Source organism: Silene latifolia, chromosome X, assembly GCF_048544455.1.
Source record: "Silene latifolia isolate original U9 population chromosome X, ASM4854445v1, whole genome shotgun sequence".
Classification (NCBI taxonomy): Eukaryota; Viridiplantae; Streptophyta; class Magnoliopsida; order Caryophyllales; family Caryophyllaceae; genus Silene; species Silene latifolia.
In genome coordinates, this window is record NC_133537.1 from 29,290,847 (window position 1) to 29,312,337 (window position 21,491).

Here is a 21,491-nt window from a genome sequence, read left to right on the forward strand (position 1 = left end):
CGTGATTTTCACGGGTATAAAAACTAGTTTATGTATAACATTCCGCGCAAAAAAATGCAACTAAACAATCTATCTAATTGATTAGGTTTGTACCCATGATATGATTTGAGCTTGTACAATTACACAATCTATCGGCCTAATTAGTGTTTCTCAAAAGTATTACTGTAACACTTATCTTCAATGTTATTTCATAATTCAGGATATGCAATCATTTAATATTGCTGATAAATATGTTGTACATAATTCATGTAAACTTATATTGTCCTCGTCTTTAATAATCTCATATGATATATAATTGAAGAAATTACATATGTATTCATTAATCATCTCAATTATCTCATGAGTGCACTGGTCTCTTCTGAAATATTGTGGATTTCAAGCAATAAAATCTGTTTATTAGTTAGGGCTTGCTTGGAATGGGAGTAATATTAGGGAGTAAGGAGAGCTAAAATAAAAAGAAATAGGAGGAGATTGGTGGTTAGTGGTGGTTGTGGAGGGTGGTAAGACGAGGTGAGGGAGGAATTATTACCTCCATATAGAGGTAATGCATTACTTGAGGGGAGAGGAGGGTAACAATTACTCCTTTAATGGAGGGACTATTATACCATATTTTCCCATTTCTATCTCCAACCCCCATCCCTTCCCTTCACTTATTAGTTCATTTTAGCTCTATTACTCCCTTAATAATTACTCCCATTTCAAACAAGCCCTTAATAAGAATATTATCTGGGTGTTCTAAGTCGACTCCCCCATCAACTTCATGAAATACCTTTAACCTTCAAAATCTAATTTGAAAGCTATATGAAAATGGTAAATATTACTCCGTTACTCGTATTCTTTTACTTGATAAACACATGAAAACCAAATTAGTCTATGAAAACTGAAGAGTTTTTCATTATATACGTAAACGAGCGCAGTTTATGTAAAATGGCAAATTCTCATAACTGAATTCAAAACCACATTTTATGCATGTACGAAACATTGCTAAACATCTGAACTTCAACTAACTTGCACGACCTGGCCTTCGTCTTGCTGTCTAGCCAAAATGCATCTCTACGCATTAGTACATCCACGCTAATAATTATCTCATCGACTTAGAGAGTCATGCCCGCCATCTTGGCGATACTCTCAAGCATAGAACATACTTATTAGTGCTCAACATTTGAAAGGGGTGGATTCTCGATGCACTTAAAGGCAGAAAACCTGGAATGAAATTTAAACATCTATTGCGAAAATAGATAGTCTCATTAAGCACACAAACTCCAACTTGATGAACTTTCACCGAAATATAAATCGTATATATAAGAAGGCAAAACATAAAATCGATATTTGATCACTGAGCAATTCCCATTTGATTGCTTTTGCTTACAACTTTCCTTCCCAATCCCAAGCAACAAAATAAATAAAATTAAAAAAATAAATTAAAGATTTAAAGGCAAAGAGTAGTTGACATCGAGAGAAGGAACCTCAAGAGAGGGATGATGGGGAAGTAGTGGATTAAAAAAGTGTCGTTGGATCTGCGTACAATTGCTGGCTCTTTGAGAGTCATAAGCATCAGACCGTGTCCCCGGAAAAAAGATCAAAATTTGCCATAAAATTCACGCAAGGTGTTAGATACACATATAGGGGTTGCAACAGAAACTAAAACTATTGCTTTAAAGAACCTCGATGAATAAAAACAATGATTACCTACTCTCTTCTAAGGACTTATTTTGAATTTATAGTGCACGTCCCATTTTCCAATATATTTCAGCTAACAAAATCAATTCATTTAGAGCGAACAACATAATCATAAAAACATAATCAATTCATTTGGAAGAGTTTGTATAATGAAATTATCCGAGGAGTTACAGATTAAGTGAAGTAGAAGAATGGGAGGAGTTCAGAGGGTAACTTTATTTATAAAGGAATGGAACATCAACTAATCTTATAAGTTATTAGCAAAACATTAGCAGGAACTTTATCATGCAACATACCTGCCAATCTGCCATTTATTTCTCATTTATGAAATGGAAAATAATGCTTCTCTGTTATCTCTTCTTTTAACACATAGTAAGGACCTTCAAGAAAGCGCAATAAGAGCAAAATATGGAAGCAGGAGGTTGCTCTATCATCCATCTACACCAAGCTCTTCTTCAATGCGTAACAATTGCATCAAGATCCTCTATTACTATAGCCTTTTTTGGATTCAAGAATTTGGGGAGATAAAGGATGGAAGGGAAATTATGGAGAGATCCATTTTCTATCCTCCAAGAACAATCAAAATCACTCCACTTGAGTAAGGAATTGAAGACATACTATATCCAAATACACATAATCCATGACCCATCCCCTTCCCTATATTACTCCCTCTTAATGATGTATCCAAGCACAGACTATAAGTAATATAGGCACCTCAAGTATGTGATACTTCTTCCGTCTCAATCGTTTGTTTACATTTTTTAATTTTTGCGAGAGGAATTTAAATCAAAGGTAAACAAATGAATAGGATAAAGGGAGAAAACTTATGAGAACGGGTTTGGCTTCACGAAGCTTATAGAGGCCACTTGGAGCTAGTTCTGGAACTTCATCCCTTGGGTGTCTAAACTATTACGTACTCCGTATATTAGAACGTTCTAAAGATGTCACCACCATAGCAGGGTAAACGCACTTCAAACATATCATTTAGCAGTCGTATAACTATATTACTATATATATGGTAGCATACAAATAATTATCTAAATAAGGAAACACTGGATAGGCATCCCTATAGAACGTGGTGGCTGTTCATGGCAAGTACAACGACTGCACTATTGGAAAATCTTCAAACATAGGCAAAAATGCAAAATGATACTTGGTTAACAAATGGTAAAATTATTGTAATTCTTAATTTCTAGACAACCATGATTTAAATTAACTTTTGAAAAATCGTGATTAATATTTTCATTAGTAATTTATTTTTTAGTTGGAGACAGTCGTATGGGTACTTAAGTTAAAATGACAGTACTATAGAAAGTATGAAGTTAATAAAGTAGTTGATGATTAGTTATAAGGTTAACTATAAAAAGCGTGAAAATTAAAGGATTGAGAAGAAGACCTGTTAGATGACCCTCCATTACAAAAATATTACTGTTTGAGTCCAAGATTGACAGTGTGTTTTAGCATTTTAATTCAGCAATAGTGGATTCTTTTGGTGATGGTATTAATTCTGTGATGAGACAGAAATCGACTCATAAACCCGGCACTACTGCTTCATCACCGTCAAGTAAGGCACTGATAAATCCCGGGGTCAACAACGGAAAATTGAGAGAAAATGATAGTAAGCGTGATGTAGTAAATAGTTCTGGTCAGTTTTCCCTTAAGGATTCTTATGAATTATGATGATTCCGAGACTCGTGATTCGAGAAGCTATGTGGGTAAAAAATACATAGGGGCAAATCAGTCTGATCCTCATTCTGGTGCTACTTACTATTCTAGCCCTCGGAACAGTTATTGAAGAGTTTATGGATTCAAGTACCTAAGAGGGGGAGGGGGTGAATTAGGTACTATTTAAAAATTTCAACTTAGACTTTATTAAATTAAAGTAAGTTATTTGATAATATGGAAGACAAGTGAATACATCGATTAATATTGAAAGATTAAACGCGTATAAAAAAAAAACAAGTTTGCTAAAGTCTGAAAATAACAATGGTTCTGACTGTTGTTATTCGTCGCAGCGTATGAAGTACAGGCTACAGACCGAATGTGATAGTATGTGGAACTGTTACTCAAGAGTTAAGCAAATAAAACTAAACAATATGAAAGCAGCGGAATAAAGAACAAATGAAGATCAAACACGAGATTTTTGAATTGGTTCGGCAAGAACTCAAGTGCCTACGTCCAATCTACTTTTTATTGATTAATTTTAGTGATCTACTCCGACTACTAAAAACGCGTACAATAAAAAGACCAACAACCTACTCCGGTTGTGACACAAGTTCAAGAACTACTCCGTCCTAGAACAAGGTACCTCGCAACCTACTCCGGTTGCCAAAGAGTCAAAGGACTATTCCGTCCTAAACTATACACACTAACTTAGAACGTTTTTATGGATCAAGTTTCCACGGACTTATTCTTAACAAGTATTGATATGGACAACTTTACAAGATCAAACGTTTCATAAGTGAGAGAGTTTAGTACTTTAAAGCAATAGTGGCTATGATTGTAACACTTGAAGACTTTTGAAAGCTTTGCAAAACAATGACACGGTTTTTAAACTTTTAAAACAATTTTTGCAAACTTTATTGAATTCTCAGGAAAAGTCTTAAGGAAATAATGAGATAAGGCACTCCTTTTATAGAGAGGGCAAGCAAGGTTGTTGATTTAGGGTTTTGAAATTCAATGGTCATCACATGTGGTGAAGACCAACTCTTCCCCAAACTTGCACCAAAGAAGGTACTCTTTCAAAAAGCAAAAGAAGAAAAGAAGTTTTGTAATTATCCAAAAGAGGCCTTTGTTTTTTCGGAAAATAAGGAGTGAAAGAAAAGTCACAAGGTGACAAGTTTTCACCAAAATGGCAAAAAAAAAAAAACAATCTTTGTTTTACAAAGGACCAAGGAGTCAAATTGGCACAAAGAGGAAACAATTTGAATTGATAATTAGCTTAACCTTTTTTCTAGAAACTCAAATCCTTAGAGAAAAATCTGAAGGTTATCATTTAAGTCCAAGTCACTTTAGAAAGACAAAACGGATTTTTGAAAAATGAAAATGAATTTCAAGTGTTACGGATCATGGTGACAGTTCAGGCTATTGTTACTTGTAAGGGCAATGATAGTCTTAAATTATTATTGCTTTTAAATACTCTAGTCCCTAACTTGTACATTAGATGACACAAATGACTCTATACTTTGGGCAATCAACAATTCAACACATCTTAATCCACGCTTGATTCGATCATAAAACCTGAAAAGGTAAACTAGGAGAATACATGACACATTAAATGGGCATGTTATCATCAATCAAAGGAACCCAACAAATTCCCCATTTGATGATGACAAGCCCTAAAAAACGAATGTTTACACTTAAGAGAGAATCCAATTTCAGGATCAATCAAGCAAAGTCATATAGGAGAAGGGACTATATTACCTTATGGAGCAAGAGCCTATGTCAAACTTACAACTTACCAAGACAAGTTTACATTGCCCCAAACCAAGAGTAAAAATTGTGAAGGTTAGGCCTAGTTATGAGTTAACCAAATTGCATAAAGATTAAGAACATGAGTTTACCTTTTCCCCCTCTTGACATCATCAAAATAAGCAGGGATTTCAATGGCATCCAAGAGCAAACACACATTAGAAAACGCAAAAAGATACACATAAACGTGACAAGATAACAAAGTCAACACAAACGTTTGGTTCAAACAAAGTCTAACCAAAGTTCACCAAGGCTAAATAGAGTTTAAAATACACCACCAAGCAAGCAATTAAGAGTGAAAAACCGGTAGTGAAAGGGCAAAAGGGGCAGGGCAAAAACAGATAGAGATTATGTTGGTAGGGGGTTTTAAGGAGATGAAGCTTGGTCACCATCCGACTCATCACCCAAGGGATCCTCATCCAACGGGTCAGCCACGCCATCATCACCATGCTCCTTGGTTGAGACAAGAGTGGAGATGATATCCACTTCACCACGAATCATGTCCACGGTGGAGGCAAGAGCCGAGAGAGCCGCATCCTTTTGACTCGCATCTTGCTTTACCCAAGCACTCAAATCCGCAATAGCTTGAAGAATTTCCCTTATGCTACATGTTCCAACTTGATTAGAGGACCCACCCTCCGGATCCGACTTGATTTTCACAGAAATTAACTCATCATTTTCCACTTTAATCAACATTTTTCTCATTTGACCATCACTCATCGTGTCACACATGTCCAAGGACCCCACGCTAGAGCTAATAAGCACCCCATGTGCCTTAAGCACGACTGACAACTACATTCCATAGGGGAGATGAAGCACACTAGTTGAGGGTTTACGGAGTTTAGCCGAGATGAGGGCAAAACGCTTGAACATTAGCCCAATGAGGTTTACCGGCCTTTTTGTGAGTGGCAATGTGACAAATAAGATACTGTTGGGCTATGGATAGTTTTGACAGGTCACCAGAGGGGTAAAGGGAACGACAAAGCATGTTGAAAATTAATCGAAGAGGAGGGGGTATAGAGGTATTACCAACTGGTCCACATGTCACAGCTTTGGGATAAATGACTTTTGCAACGGCTAAAGGGGAGGCATAAGGTAAGGCAACCCAAGTTTCGGCAGGGAGGTCGTCATAACCTCTGGTTGGAATGTTAAAAGCAGTGGCAAAATCAAATTGATAAAGTTTTAGCGGCTTACCATTAACCTTAGCAGTGAGAAAATCACTCGTCTTATCCATTCGAACCGTCGCGAAAAACTGAACCACTTTACTGACAAACACCGGTTAATGAATTTCCAGTAAATTTTCCCATCCTTGAGCAGCAATCATGTCTCTCACGTCATGAAATGCGGGAGACTCATACCAGGACTGATTGTAGACCCGAGGAGAGTGAATTGCTTTAGGGGACATCAACCTCTCATATTTTTTGTAAATCGAGGTGGGGAGATCCAAATCTTCGAGTTGTTGCCAAACCCCCGTCGTATCCTATTTGGAGATGAGGGACACGGAATCAGAGGATGACAAATACACCAATTTTTTCTTTGAGGGTTTTGATTTTTTGGAAGGAGGTTCAAGAGATGGTTCATTTTGAGGAACAGTGGTCGGATTTGGAATAGTAGATCTGGTTTCAATTTCACTTTGTTCAACACTTTCCGTGATCGGGAGTAAGGATGATGAAGAAGCTTTTCCTTTTCTTTTGTTGTTTTTCTTTCCCGGAGTCGGAATGGGATCGGCAGACTCAGTAGGATTCACACTATCATCGGACGGAGAGATTTCCTCATTTTCATCGTCAACCACGGTGACTGTTTCTGTGGATGAGCTTGTGACGGCAGTACCCTTGTTACGACCACCTCGGGTTCGACGTCCAACCATGGTCACTACTACAAAAAAAGGCTTAGAGAATTATTGAAATGAGCTTTAGAAAACGCCTTAGAGGCGTTCTCCAACTCACCGTTCTCTAAAGCTTAGAGAACTCTTAGAAGAGGCGTTTTCTATTCACAATCATAGAGAACGGTTAAAATGAGCTTTAGAGAACACCTGATAAGCGTTCTATTTTCCTAGGAAAAGAGAACGGTTGATAAGCAACAATTCTCTATCCCTTTTGGGTTTTTAAAGAAAAATATTGATGATATTTGGATAAAATTAATATATTTAATTATTCTCATTAAAATCAAGTATCGATACCAATACACTTGTTTCACAACAAGAGCTCAAATAGCCAGCAAATTTGACTAAGTCCTTTTACATAACTTCAAAACATAGCGCTACATGTACACATAATCTCATCTTTAATTCATGTTGTAACTTCAACAGCACATCTTGTAGCAACGTCAATGGATCCACTTGGAAGAAAGGAATAAAAGGATGAAATGTGTCAAGTGATAACCTGTCACTAATAACAAGAACAACCATACGTAAGATATGAGTAGTAGAAAGGAGAATTAAAAGAGGCGGTGAGTACGATAAAGATGTAAGTATAAAAAGTTCTAAAAGGTAAAAAACTGGAGAATAGAATAGCAGGTCCAACTCAGCAATACACACATGAAGCCAAACACGGGGAAAAAATTTCAAGCAAAGCTCTCAACATTTATAATTAGTCTTAATAGATCAACACCATGTAGCAAGACTAGCACTGAATTAGTGGAGTATAGAAACGACATAATGTAAAAAGGACCTTGAGAGAACATCATTTGTGTATCTAGTTCCTCTCCACAAGGGTATAACGAAATATTGACTGCAGGAAATGTAAAGAAAATAAGGCGGAAATTGCAACTCCTAGAAAGTAGCCAGCTTAAATTCTTGAAAAACAGTATAAGAACATACCAATCAGCTGCTCTTTGCTCAAACAACCGATATTACTTCGCTTTCATGGTGGCACCAATATGACCTCTTCCCAAGTGATACTGATAATCAAGAAAAACCTTGTTAGGTTCCAATAACAACAACATGAACTCGGGACAAGGAAGGAATCTGATTCTCAGTAGGATTGAAGGTTCCGATTGTATTTCCAAGCCTCAACAAACGAGACCAAGCCCGGCTAGCATATGAAGTTGTGCAACTTGTTCCTCAAGGTTCCTATTGTATTTCCAAGCCCACCTCGGCAAGAATTTGAATCATCTCTCTTAAATCATTAAGCTCCAGCTCATCGTTGAAGGCACTCAACTAGCAACACAACAAATAGTGTCATTCCATACAGAGAAATGCTAGACTGAACATTGAAGAGGTAATTTATAGAAAAGGTGCAACACAACTACCAAGTTTTTGTAAAATAGGATGGGGATTAAAAGTTACATCACAAACCTGCCCCGAAATGATTCAAGATTAATTAGCCGGTCCCCTCTCTCTGAGTAATGGTATACACCATTCTTTTCAGAGACAGAACTTCGAAGTATTTCTTCAGCCTGAAAAGAGAAGGCTCATTTTAAAAGCTTTATACGTAAATTTAAAAGATAAAGCAAATGAAAGTAAACGTTATAAAGTTATCGGGCTTTAAAGATACTACACTTCACATTGGCCACAACTTGTGAATAGGCCATAGTGGCCTCAGGTGGTCGAAACTGATTGACGTCGAGCAGTTCTAATGCCTGAAGTTACGGGAAGCATACATATGAGATGTATTATGCACAAAAAACCAAAAATTATTTTTAAAATTAAATGTAAGAAAAAAGCTGTCTAATAATGAAGAATCACATCGAATAAGCTTGAAATAGAATAAAGCTCGCCGCTAATGAAGGTTTCTGAACTCAATAAAGTGTAAGCAACGACAATCAGCTCGCCACTAATGAAGGTTTCTGAACTCAATATAGCCATGACAATATTCTCATTTGAATTAGACATAAAGCTCTTCTTAGCACTATAACTCAGTACAATCAGCTCAAGACTTTGCCAACAACGGACGAATTTCTTCAAACTCAATCCAAATGTGAGGCTCATATAATGGTAAATCCGCTCTAAAACAGAACATCATAACGCGTGGCAAACACAAAGAGCGTCACAATATGCAAAATATTCTAACGGCTACCACTATTCATGTATTCAAATGCTTCTACACTTCAACCAACACGCAACATTTCAGCTAATTATATCCTACCTCGAGGCTACTTCCCTAATTAAATTGGATAAAACTATGTTCAACTTATTCATCATCTACAAAATCTTATATTACCATACTAACAAAACACCATTCGTTGCAATATTTTAACCACGATGTATTACATCCTATTTCTGCATGATTGCATCATTCAGCAGACACACTAACAATAAGCAGATTTCTATCAAAACAATCTCAAAATCTTATCTTAACAATTGCACCACATTAAGACATCCCTTGCCAATTCCATAGGTAAACATACACTTAATCAGTTGTACTGTGCACACCAAGATACAACAAACACAATCCTGAATGATGCAACCATGTAACAATAATTTAACCAAACAAATTGTAGTATAAATTGGGATAACAAGTGCAAATCATCTTCACAAGGATTCTTCAAATTCAGTAACTATCAATAGAAACAATAACCTATATGCATACATATCAATTAAAACCCATAATTGGGAAATCAAGAACCCTAACATCGGATTTACATAAGTTGGGATCAAAAAATTGTCTCAAAAAACCTTAAAATCATAATTGAAGTTACCTTATAATGGTGGACGACGGTAGTGCGCAAGGGAAGTACCTGAGTGCGGCGTTGTGCAAACATCTGCGACGGGAGACTTCGCTTGGTATGAAAAAAACTGTCTCAAAAATCATAACGAGGATTTTGGGCTATTAGGTATGTCGAGTAAAGGGAACTGCCGCGGTGGTCGTCGTGTCGCTGTCATGGCGATTGGTGATAGTTGTGGGGAAGGGGAATTCGGGAAGGAGGAAAGAGGAAGTCAAAGGTTAGAGATAACTGCAAAAATATCATACGATTCTCTAAGCATATACTCTTGGGATTAATAATTGTTATTAATTTATTTTATTTTGTTTTATTTTATTTTATTATTATTTAGTAGAGAACTGTTAAATTGAATATGCATTATCTATACTTTTATAAAACGTCTTACAAACAGGGGCGTCTAATACCCCGGGCGATCACGGGCGACGGAACTGGGCCTCCAGTTTTGGCCACCGAATTTATAAGCTTTACTAATAAAATTCAATACAAACCTCCACATATAGAACACTTATACATTTATATTTGGGCCTCATTTTTTTGTGGTGCACCGGGCCTCCATCTACTTTAAGACGCCCTTGCCTACGAATGTAAGTGTTCTCTATTATAGAAGTATAGAAAACACCTAGGTCGGATAAGCGTTTTTTTTCCTTCTAGAGAACGTTCATTTAACTTGACCGTTCTATATTAAGTGTTACTTAAGGTCATATTTGTAGTAGTGGGTGGAGATCGGAACGTCGTCAGATGGGACCTTACTTGAAGGGATGACGGTGATAGGAGTTGGGTGAGGGTTTACAGGTTCTGGGTCAGGGGTTGTTGATGGAGTCGTGGATGGATTTTGGTATCGAGGAAAAGCATAGGAGTCTTTTTGAGGTTGAGTGGTTTTGGAGGTAGGTGGTGGGTCAGTTCATGTGGATGGGTTTGTCATTTTTGGGGCTTTGATGGGAATTGAGGTGTTAAAATATGTTTTTACCATCTTGTGGGTAAAATGAGGTTATAAGGTGGGTGAGGGAGAGGAAGAGTTGAAAGGGAACGGTTTTGTGGGTTAAGGAATTTTGGAAGAAGGGTTATGCTGGTATAGTGGCCCAACACTACTACAAATCCAGGCAACTACAACGCCCCTTTAACAACGATTATTCACGAAAATCACAATAGACGTTGTAGAATGTATGGCGCGAATTTTACTAAAATGAATTACAACGGGTGTGGTTATAAAAACCGTTGTTATAAGTTTTAAAAACGGGTTACACATGCACAACCGTTGTTAATAATTTTGCGCAAAATTGACGCAAAGTTAGTGAAAATTAATCTCAACGGTTGCTTTTGGAACCCGTTGTTAAAACTTATTTGACAACGGTTGTTCTTTAATAACCGTTGTCAATACCTTCCATACTATAAACCACACAAACACAAATCTGCTACAGCCACAAAACACAAACCTTAATACACAAACACAAACCCAGCAGACAAACACAAACACAAACACAAACACAAACACAAACACAAACACAAACACAAACACAATCACAAACACACTTTCTCATCGTCTCTTTCTCTCTTTCTCATCGTCTCTTTATCTTCTCGCCGTCACTGTTGATTTCATCGTCTAATTATCAGGTAAATCTCGCCGTCACTGTTGGTTTCATCGTCTTTCATCGTCATTATTTTATTTTTCTAATTATTTCATTTGCATGTGTATGTGTTAGTTTTTATCGACCATTATGTTATTTCTTTAAGTATTATTCGCTTAATTAGCTAGTAAAACAAATTAAATAAACTAAAACAAAGAAGAAGCAAGATGAAAGAGAGGAATGCACGATAAACATATATATATATATATATATATATATATATATATATATATATATATATATATAATAAATATATATAATAAATACATAAATTAAAAAAAAATTACATTAATAAAAATGCAATTCTTATATTTTCATAGAGGGTCTTATTCTCCTCTATGATATCCGTCCTCTCCTCCTTGGCTATTTGGAGGTTCCGTTCAGCAGTTCCTATATCGTCATATAGATGCAATTGCTGCTGCTCCATCAAGCCATCTTCTTTGGCGTCCTTCAGAATGGATCGAGCATCCGCAAGGTAGCTCCTGAAACTTTCCTCAATGTGGAGCAACCGGCGGATGAAACTGTTGTTTTTCTCGATCATAGTAAGAGTCTTAAGGATGATATCATTCATTTTGTTGGACTTTGGAGTTTGTTTTGAAAGATTAAGTAGGGTTAATTTATTTGGAGTTTGTTTTAGCAGTTAGGGTTTGGAGATGTATATAGTGAGATAATGGAATGTTAGTTGAGATAATGCATGTATTTATACTAAGCAATGTGTGGTTTGAGTTGTTTTTTAATCAATATATATGTTAGGAAGTTGTGCCATAATCATCATCATATCTCTCAATGCTGCTTCAAATCTTATTACTAACCCTTCTCATTCCATATTGTCCGTTCATATGCACAGTGATGGCAGTAATAATGCATGCATCGGAATTATAACGGGCCGTAATTATGCATGCATCTAGTAATATTTAATTTAATTTTTTTTTATTTTTTAAGAACAAACAACAACGGTTATTTATTAAAAAACCGTTGTCTTTAGTTATAACAACGGTTTTGTATATTACAACCGTTGTTATAACTTTCCCCCCAAAATTGAGTCACACTTTCCACAACGGGTTTGTATACTTACAACCGTTGTTAATAGTTTTAACAACGGGTTCCTTAAGAAAACCAACCGTTGTTAAAACCTTTTACAATGGACGCTTTAACAACGTCCGCTTTTTTATATAACAACGGTTTTTAACCGTTGTTATAGCCTGTATCTGTAGTAGTGCAATTATAAATGAGGTAAGTGGTAGTTGGTCGGCCCAATAAATGAGGTTGATCACTCAAAATTAAAAGCAAGGTAATATAATATAAACGTAAATTTAGATATGAGGTTGAGTGATTATCGACTCACGAGTATGGTATCAATTTTTGGTCAAAAAATGATATGAGTGCATTTAGAACAAGCAATAACATTTGTCCATTTTAGTTAATCATTTAGAGAAATTAGATAGACTCACATTAAGAATCACAAGCAATTAATTAACCCAATTTCTAGTCTAAATTTCTCAAAATGTTCTCTAGCAAGTGGCTTAGTAAAAATGTCGGCAATTTGATTTTCGGTTTTACAAAAAATAAGTCTAACATGTCCTTTCTCCACATGATCACGAATGAAGTGGTGACGGATATCAATATGTTTGGTTTTTGAATGTTGAATGGGATTTTAGGATATATTTATTGTACTCGTATTATCACACATTATGGGAACGGAGTCAAAAATAAGATCAAAATCAAGGAGTTGTTGTCTTACCCAAAGAAGTTGAGAACAACAATGTGCGGCACTAACATACTCACTTTCGGCCGTTGAAAAAGCTACCGTATTTTGTTTCTTTGAGCCCCATGAAATTAAGCAAGGACCCAAGAATGTTGCAATTCCGGAGGTGCTCTTTCGATCTACCGTGCAACCCGCATAGTCCGCATCCAAAAAACCTATGAGATCAAATGGACAATGTAAAGGGTACCACAAGTAGAGATCTAGTGTACCAATCAAATACCGAATAATTCGTTTAACGGCTTTAAAGTGGGATTCTTTCGGATTTGCTTGGAATCTAGCACATAAACAAACACTAAAGAGAATGTCGGGATGACTCGCGGTCAAGTAGAGAAGTGAGCCTATCATACCTCTATACACCTTTTCACTAACATTCTTACCGAGTTCATCATTGTCCAATTTGGACCCGGCTACCATAGGTGTATCATGAGACCTACCATTTGTCATCCCAAATTTCTTAAGCATTTCCTTAATGTACTTTTGTTGATGGATCATGATTCCATCCTTTGATTGTTTGATTTGGAGCCTAAGGAAAACTTCTAGCTCACCCATCATGCTCATTTCAAACTCCGATTTCATTAGTTCCGAAAAGTACACATAAAGGAGTTCATTTGTTGCACCAAATATAATGTCATCGACATATACTTGGACAAACAATAGTTTAGCCGACTGTGACTTTAAGAATAATGTTTTGTCAACGGAGCCTCTTTTAAAACCATTTTCAATAAGGAATTTAGACAACCTATCATACCAACACCTAGGTGCTTGTTTTAAACCATAAAGAGCTTTGTCTAATTTGAAAACATTATATGGTTAGGCAAATCATTGTCCTTAAAGCCCGGAGGTTGCTCCACAAATACATCCTCTTCCAAATATCCATTTAAGAAAGCGGTTTTAACATCCATTTGGAAAATTTTAATGCCTTTGAGAGCCGCAAAAGCTATAAGTAATCGTATGGCTTCAAGTCTAGCTACCGGTGCATAGGTTTCATCGTAGTCAATACCCTCTTGTTGGTTATAACCTTGCACCACTAGTCTAGCCTTGTTCCTTATGATTTCTCCGGAGTCATCAAGCTTATTGCAAAAGACCCACCTAGTACCAATGACGGTACGGTTAGGCGGTCTAGGGACTAAGTGCCATACCTCGTTTCTTTTGAATTGATTGAGTTCTTCTTGCGTGGCAAGCAACCAGTCAGCATCAGTCAGGGAGACTGTTACATTGGCAGGTTTGATTTGACAGAGGAAGGCATTGTGGGCACAATACTCGTCAAGATGAGCAAGATTGTTGAGAGATGATCTTGTTCGAATTCCAGAGTTGAGATCGCTTGTGAGATTTGAGAGTGGATGAGAGCTTTGATGTTTCCACTTCTTTGGAATGATGGTTTCTTGTTCCCCCTTAGTAGTGGCGGTCTCAGTGTCTGTTTCCTTCTGATTAGAGTGGTCGTCATCAGCACTGTTCTGAGTTGCTTCATTTCTGGAGGTGGAGGCAACAGTCATTGGGTCTGTTCCCCCTGAAATGTTGCTTTCCTTTGAAGGTGACAGTCCATGAGGTTGTTGCTGATCAGCGTCATTATTCATTGCTTCCACTTCCTCATACACAAAGTCCTTTTGAACAAGACCAATCTCGAACTCATCATCATCATCATCATCATCATCATCGTCTTCTTCCACATTTTGTACCTGTCCAAGTATACTAGATTCATCAAAAATGACATGGATGCTTTCTTCAATAAACATGGTTCGTTTATTGTAAACTTTATAGGTCTTGCTATGGTCGAAGTAGCCAATAAACACCCCTTCATCACTACGTGGATCAAACTTACCCAAGTTGTCTTTACCATTGTTGTGAACAAAACATTTGCTTCCAAAGCATCTAAAATATGAAATGTTGGGTTTTCTTCCACGTAGTAATTCATAGGGAGTTTTATTTAAGATACTCCTTATCATGACACGATTATGAATGTAGCAAGCGGTGTTTACCGCTTCGGCCCAAAAGTTCTTAGGCAACTTACTACATAATAACATTGTTCTAGCCATACTTTCAAGAGTCCTATTCATCCTTTCAACCACGCCATTTTGTTGTGGGGTTCTAGGAGCCGAGAAATTATGGTCTACACCATTGTCATCACAATAAGCACCAAATGATGAGTTTTCGAATTCGGTTCCATGATCGGTTCTAATTGAAACAAGTTTTAAATTAAGTTTATTTTGGATCTTTCTTAACCAAATTAGAAACTCATCAAATGCCTCATTCTTAGAGCTTAAGAAGAGTGCCCAAACGAACCTAGAATAATCATCAACAATGACACACACATAACGACTATCACCTCTACTTTTAGTTCTCATTGGTCCACATAAGTCGATATGTAGAAGTTGTAATGGTTGAAGTGTGCTCACAATTCTTTTGGATTTAAAGGAACTTCTAACATGTTTGCCTCTAGCACATTCATCACACACTTTATCAAAATCAAATTTCATATTGGGAAAACCTTCAACCAAGTCAAGTTTCTTAAGAGTGTTTAGAGTTTTAGTACTAACATGTCCAAACCTTTTATGCCACAAGCAAGGATCATTATTCATTACACTCATGCAAGACATGGTATGACCGGATAGGGTGTTCAAGTTAGTTAAATACACGTCCTTGACACGTCTTCCTTTGAGAATTAATTCATGAGTGGTGGCATCAATTATTCGACACAAATTAGCACTAAATTCTACGATATTGCCCTTATCACAAAGTTGAGAAATGCTAAGGAGATTATGTTTCAAACCTTTGACAAGCCGCACGTTGTCGACACTAAGTAATGGTGACTTACCAACCTTTCCAATGTCAATTACTTCACCCTTTTTGTTGTCACCAAACCTTACCGTGCCACCATTATATGCTTTAAGTGAGAGAAATTGGGTTCTATCACCCATCAAGTGACGAGAGCATCCAATATCCAAGTAACAATTGCGGCCGCCTCTCACCAAGCCCTACACAAGATTAGACTTTGAGTTTAGGAACCCAAACAAACTTGGGTCCCCTTTTGTGATCAACATATCTTACGGTGTCTTTCCAAATCCATATTTGCTTTACAACTTTGATATTCTTGTTAATGTCATTGAATCTTTTTCTACAAGCATTGAAGACATGACCATTCTTACCACAATAGTTGTAATTCGGTAAGACCATCGTATTTCCTTCTTCTAAAATCAGTTTTAGGCTTCTGGATGTAACAGTTTGTCTGACTGTTCCATTTGAAGCCCAAACCGGCAACTTTGTTACATCTTTCAGTTTGACTCGTGAGGAAGTTTAACACGGTTTGACTTCCTTCCCATTTTTCAGTGATATTTTTAGCATTCACAAGTTCTTTGGTCAAATCATTGACTTTGGTGAGGAGATGTAAGTTCTTTTCTTTCTCCCTTTTGAGATCATCATTTTTCTCATTTTCTATGGACAACCTTTTCTCAATTATAAAGTCATGTGTGTGATTATTGAGTTTAGACACAAGATATCCAATTTTCTCTTTAGACTCCTCATACTTGGATGTCATTTCATCGAGATGTTTGTTTAGATCGACGAATTCCTCGGATCTTTGGTGAAGGTTAGATCTAGAAGTGCTACATTCGGGCATACCCTTTTGAAGAAAGATAAGCCTTTCATGGAGGACCTCTATTTCTTTCTTGAGACTAACTACTCACCTTTTAGACGCTCGTTTACATTGACCAAACACTTAACGTTCTTGTTTGACTCGTCTAATTCTTTGTTGGATGCAACAGTTCCAGACACTGTTTCTCTCAAGTCTACAATCTCAACCACAAGGTCATACACTTCATTTTCGAGAGCATCTTTGTCCTTTAAAAGATCATCACGTTCCTTGGTTAGTGAGGAAACTTGCATCACCAAGGTAGTGTTGACATTTTCAAGGTCAGAGACGTCCGTGGGGGTCATCTTAAGACGCTCTAATTCTTTAGTCAATTGTTTGTTCAATTTGTTGACTCTCTTTACTTCATCATAAGCCTCAGAGGTAACAGTGACGCTCTCAGTTGCTTTTAGTTCATTCTTAAGGTTAAAGTTCTCTTGGGCAATTTCCTCAATCTCATTTTGCATGACCTCAAGTTTATCATTTTGAAACCGACACTTATCAAAAAGTTGGTCAAGAAGCTTACATACTTTCTCTTTGGAGTAAGTTCTAGCCATGGCCTTTAGATGATTTACCTCATTGTCGGAATCGGATTCGGAGTCATCGGGATTAGCCATGAGGCATCTAAGGTGTTCGTTTTTTGAAGTTTTTGAGACTTTGTCCTTAAGATGACTTGTAAGACACATTTTAGCCTCTAGCTCCTCCTCGATGAGTTCCTCATCTTCCTCGGAGTCGGACATTCCCCAAATAGCACTCATGACTCTATGTTTGTAGTCCTTCTTAACCTTATCTCGTTTATCCTTAGATTTGATTTCATCCCACTTAGGACATTCTTTAATTTGGTGAGTTTTATCACCACACTTAAAGCATCTCATGGTGGAATTAGATCATTTTTTAGGAAAGCGTTTTTTCGAGTAATTATTATTGAACCTTTTGTTTCCTTGACCATTGACTAACCCGGCTAAATTCCTAGAGAACATAGCAAACTCGTCTTCCTCTTCATCTTCTCCATCACTTGGAAAGGATGTGAGGGCGAGACTCTTTCCCTTTGAGGGCTCACTAGAATGCTTGTCGAGATTAAACTCGTGAGCCATTAGTGATCCCATTAGTTCATGAAGAGATAGGGTTGACAAATCTTTGGCTTCCTCTATGGCGGTAACTTTGGGTTGCCACTTAGAGGTTAGACTACGAAGGATTTTTCGAATGATGTCCTCAGACTCGAAATTCCTTCCTAGACTTTTTAGCTCATTAATAATACAAGAAAAACGTGAAGAAAAGCTATTTATGGACTCGTCCTTTGACATTCTAAATATCTCATATTGTTGCATGAGAAAGTGAATACGGTGTTTTCTAACTTGGGAAGTCCCCTCATAAGCAAGTACAAAAGAATCCCAAATAGATTTTTCCATAGGACATCCAGAGATTCGACTAACTTCCCCCTCACCAACACAACGTTGAAGAATCGACATTGCTTTGGAGTTCTTTTCGGCAAGTTTGAAGTCATTTTCATTGTAATCTTTTTCCTCCTTCGTTTTGGTGAAACCGTTTAATATATCGGTTTCCTCAATAACAAGAGGTCCATTTTGGATGATGGTCCAACATTGATGTCTATGCTCTTGATGTAATGTTCCATTTTGAGTTTCCACCATCCAAAATTCGTACCGGTAAAGACCGGGATCTTGGAGTGTTTCTCGGAATCCATTACCCAAGAATCAAACTCTAAAGCGATTAGCCTCGATCAAGAGCACGAGGCTCTGATACTAATTGAAGAGTTTATGGATTCAAGTACCTAAGAGGGGGAGGGGTTGAATTAGGTACTATTTAAAAATTTCAACTTAAACTTTATTGAATTAAAGTAAGTTGTTTGATAATATGGAAGATAAGTAAATACATCGATTACTATTGAAAGATTAAACGAGTATAAAAAAAAAAAACAAGTTTGCTAAAGTCTCAAGATAACAATGGTTCTGACTGTTGTTATTCGTCGCAGCGTATGAAGTGCAGGCTACAGACCGAATGTGACAGTATGTGGAACTGTTACTCAAGAGTTAAGCAAATAAAACTAAACAATATGAAAGCAGAGGAATAAAGAACAAATGAATATCAAACACGAGATTTTTGAATTGGTTCGGCAAGAACTCAAGTGCCTAAGTCCAATCTACTTTTTATTGATTAATTTTAGTGATCTACTCCGACTACTAAAAACTCGTACAATAAAAAGACCAACAACCTACTCCGGTTGTGACACAAGTTCAAGAACTACTCCTTTCTAGAACAAGGCACCTCGCAACCTACTCCGGTTGCCAAAGAGTCAAAGGACTATTCCATCCTAAACTCTACACACTAACTTAGAACGTTTTTATGGATCAAGTTTCCACGGACTTATTCATAACAAGAATTGATATGGACAACTTTACAAGATACTTTACAAGATCAAACGGTTCATAAGTGAGAGAGTTTAGTACTTTAAAGCAACAGTGACTATGATTGTAACACTTGAAGACTATTGAAAGCTTTGCAAAACAATGACACGGGTTTTAAACTTTGAAAAAAAAATTTGCAAACTTGATTGAATTCTCAGGAAAAGGCTTAAGGAAATAATGAGATGAGGCACTCCTTTTATAGAGAGGGCAAGCAAGGTTGTTGATTTAGGGTTTTGAAATTCAATGGTCATCACATGTGGTGAAGACCAACTCTTCCCCAAACTTGCACCAAAGAAGGCACTCTTTCAAAAAGCAAAAGAGGAAAAGAAGTTTTGTAATTATCCAAAAGAGGCCTTTGTTTTTTCGGTAAATAAGGAGTGAAAGAAAAGTCACAAGGTGACAAGTTTTCACCAAAATGGCAAAAAAAAACAATCTTTGTTTTACAAAGGACCAAGGAGTCAAATTGGCACAAAGAGGAAACAATTTGAATTGATAATTAGCTTAACCTTTTTTCTAGAAACTCAAATCCTTAGAGAAAAATCTGAAGGTTATCATTAAAGTCCAAGTCACTTTAGAAAGACAAAAAGGATTTTTGAAAAATGAAAATGAATTTCAAGTGTTACGGATCATGGTGACAGTTCAGGCTATTGTTACTTGTAAGGGTGTGATAGTCTTAATGTTATTATTGCTTTTAAATACTCTACTCCCTAACTTGTACATTAGATGACACAAATGACTCTATACTTTGGGCGATCAACAATTCAACACATCTTAATCCACGCTTGATTCGATCATAAAACCTGAAAAGGTAAACTAGGAGAACACACATTAAATGGGCATGTTATCATCAATCAAAGAAACCCAACAGTTATTATTCTGCCAGTCAATTAAGTGAAGCCAAAGAGAGTTACAATCACAGAGGCAGACGCAATTGAGTTTATTAACTTCATACTTTCTATAGTACTATCATTTTCAGGTTGTAGAACTCTGGTGCAACTTGTTAACCTGACATTACACTATATGGCAGTATACAGTTCATAATTCATGCTTCATTTTATGTTCTAAGATCTTTTTATGGTATAAAATTAATAATTCCATAATCATTCAATACAATTTTCGATGCAATTTTCATCATGGATTACACAATAGCAAATTCTTTTAACACGGAGATAAAGTTGAATTGCAGAAGTCTGACAGCCTTTCCTTGGCTATTTGTAGGAGCATGTTTTCACTATATTTATAGATTGTATTGGATTCATCTAGACTACTGTTACTGTACCTGTAATAGAAATCTCCTCTACAACACCATGGACATATAAAATCGAGATAATACTCGTAGTGATCTTTATGCATCATTATATACAAAAATACAAAGGTAGAGACTCCAAATGATTTGGCATCACTTAAATGAATCTACTTATCATTGAAAGTTTAACACCACAAAGTAGCAATTTAGTGAGAAAGAAGGAGAGACATACTAAAGGTGGTGGAAGTGAACGCCGAAAACCCGTCAACAAAACTCCCTAGACCCAGTAATGACAGTAGAATTAATCCCATTACCCATCAACATTATATTAACATAAAAAGATTAAAAAAATGACAATTACCTTATATCTAACTTCTGATTGTATGAAGACGGTCTACCCACATCATAATGCTCCGAAAAACAAAGCTATCGTAAGAATCGTGTCAAATAAGCTGCGACTTACCTCTAATGTATCGCGAGTACTTCTAAACCAAATCCCATGCTTGTTACCACTCCTGTTCGACAAATTTACTGCTGCTCTCATCATTCTTGGCGATCGTACTCAACTATCGATGAATATAAACCCTTGCTCTAAAATTGATTAGGGCAAAACTCAGTTTTTCTGCTCTAAAATTGATTAAAACCAAACAATATTTTAAAGAAATGCGAAATTGCGAAGATGAAAGGTATATCAGACTCCTTGACAACAAAACTATCGAATAAGTAAACAATTTCTGGAAATGTGATTATAAAAATTGGATTGAAGAACTTACATCAAAAACACATATCTCCATAGATTGATAAGAAGATTACTCACTGAGTTCCCACAATTAAATTCAGAAATTCGGAGGAATGAGATGGAGAGAATTCCAGAAATCAAGGCTTCCAAGAGGATACTGGTAGTTTTTGGCTAAATATGATAGTGGGCCTTGGGCAGTTAAATTGTACGTAGTGGGTTAACTATTAGCAGGCAGCTGTAGACTTGTAGTTGTATATG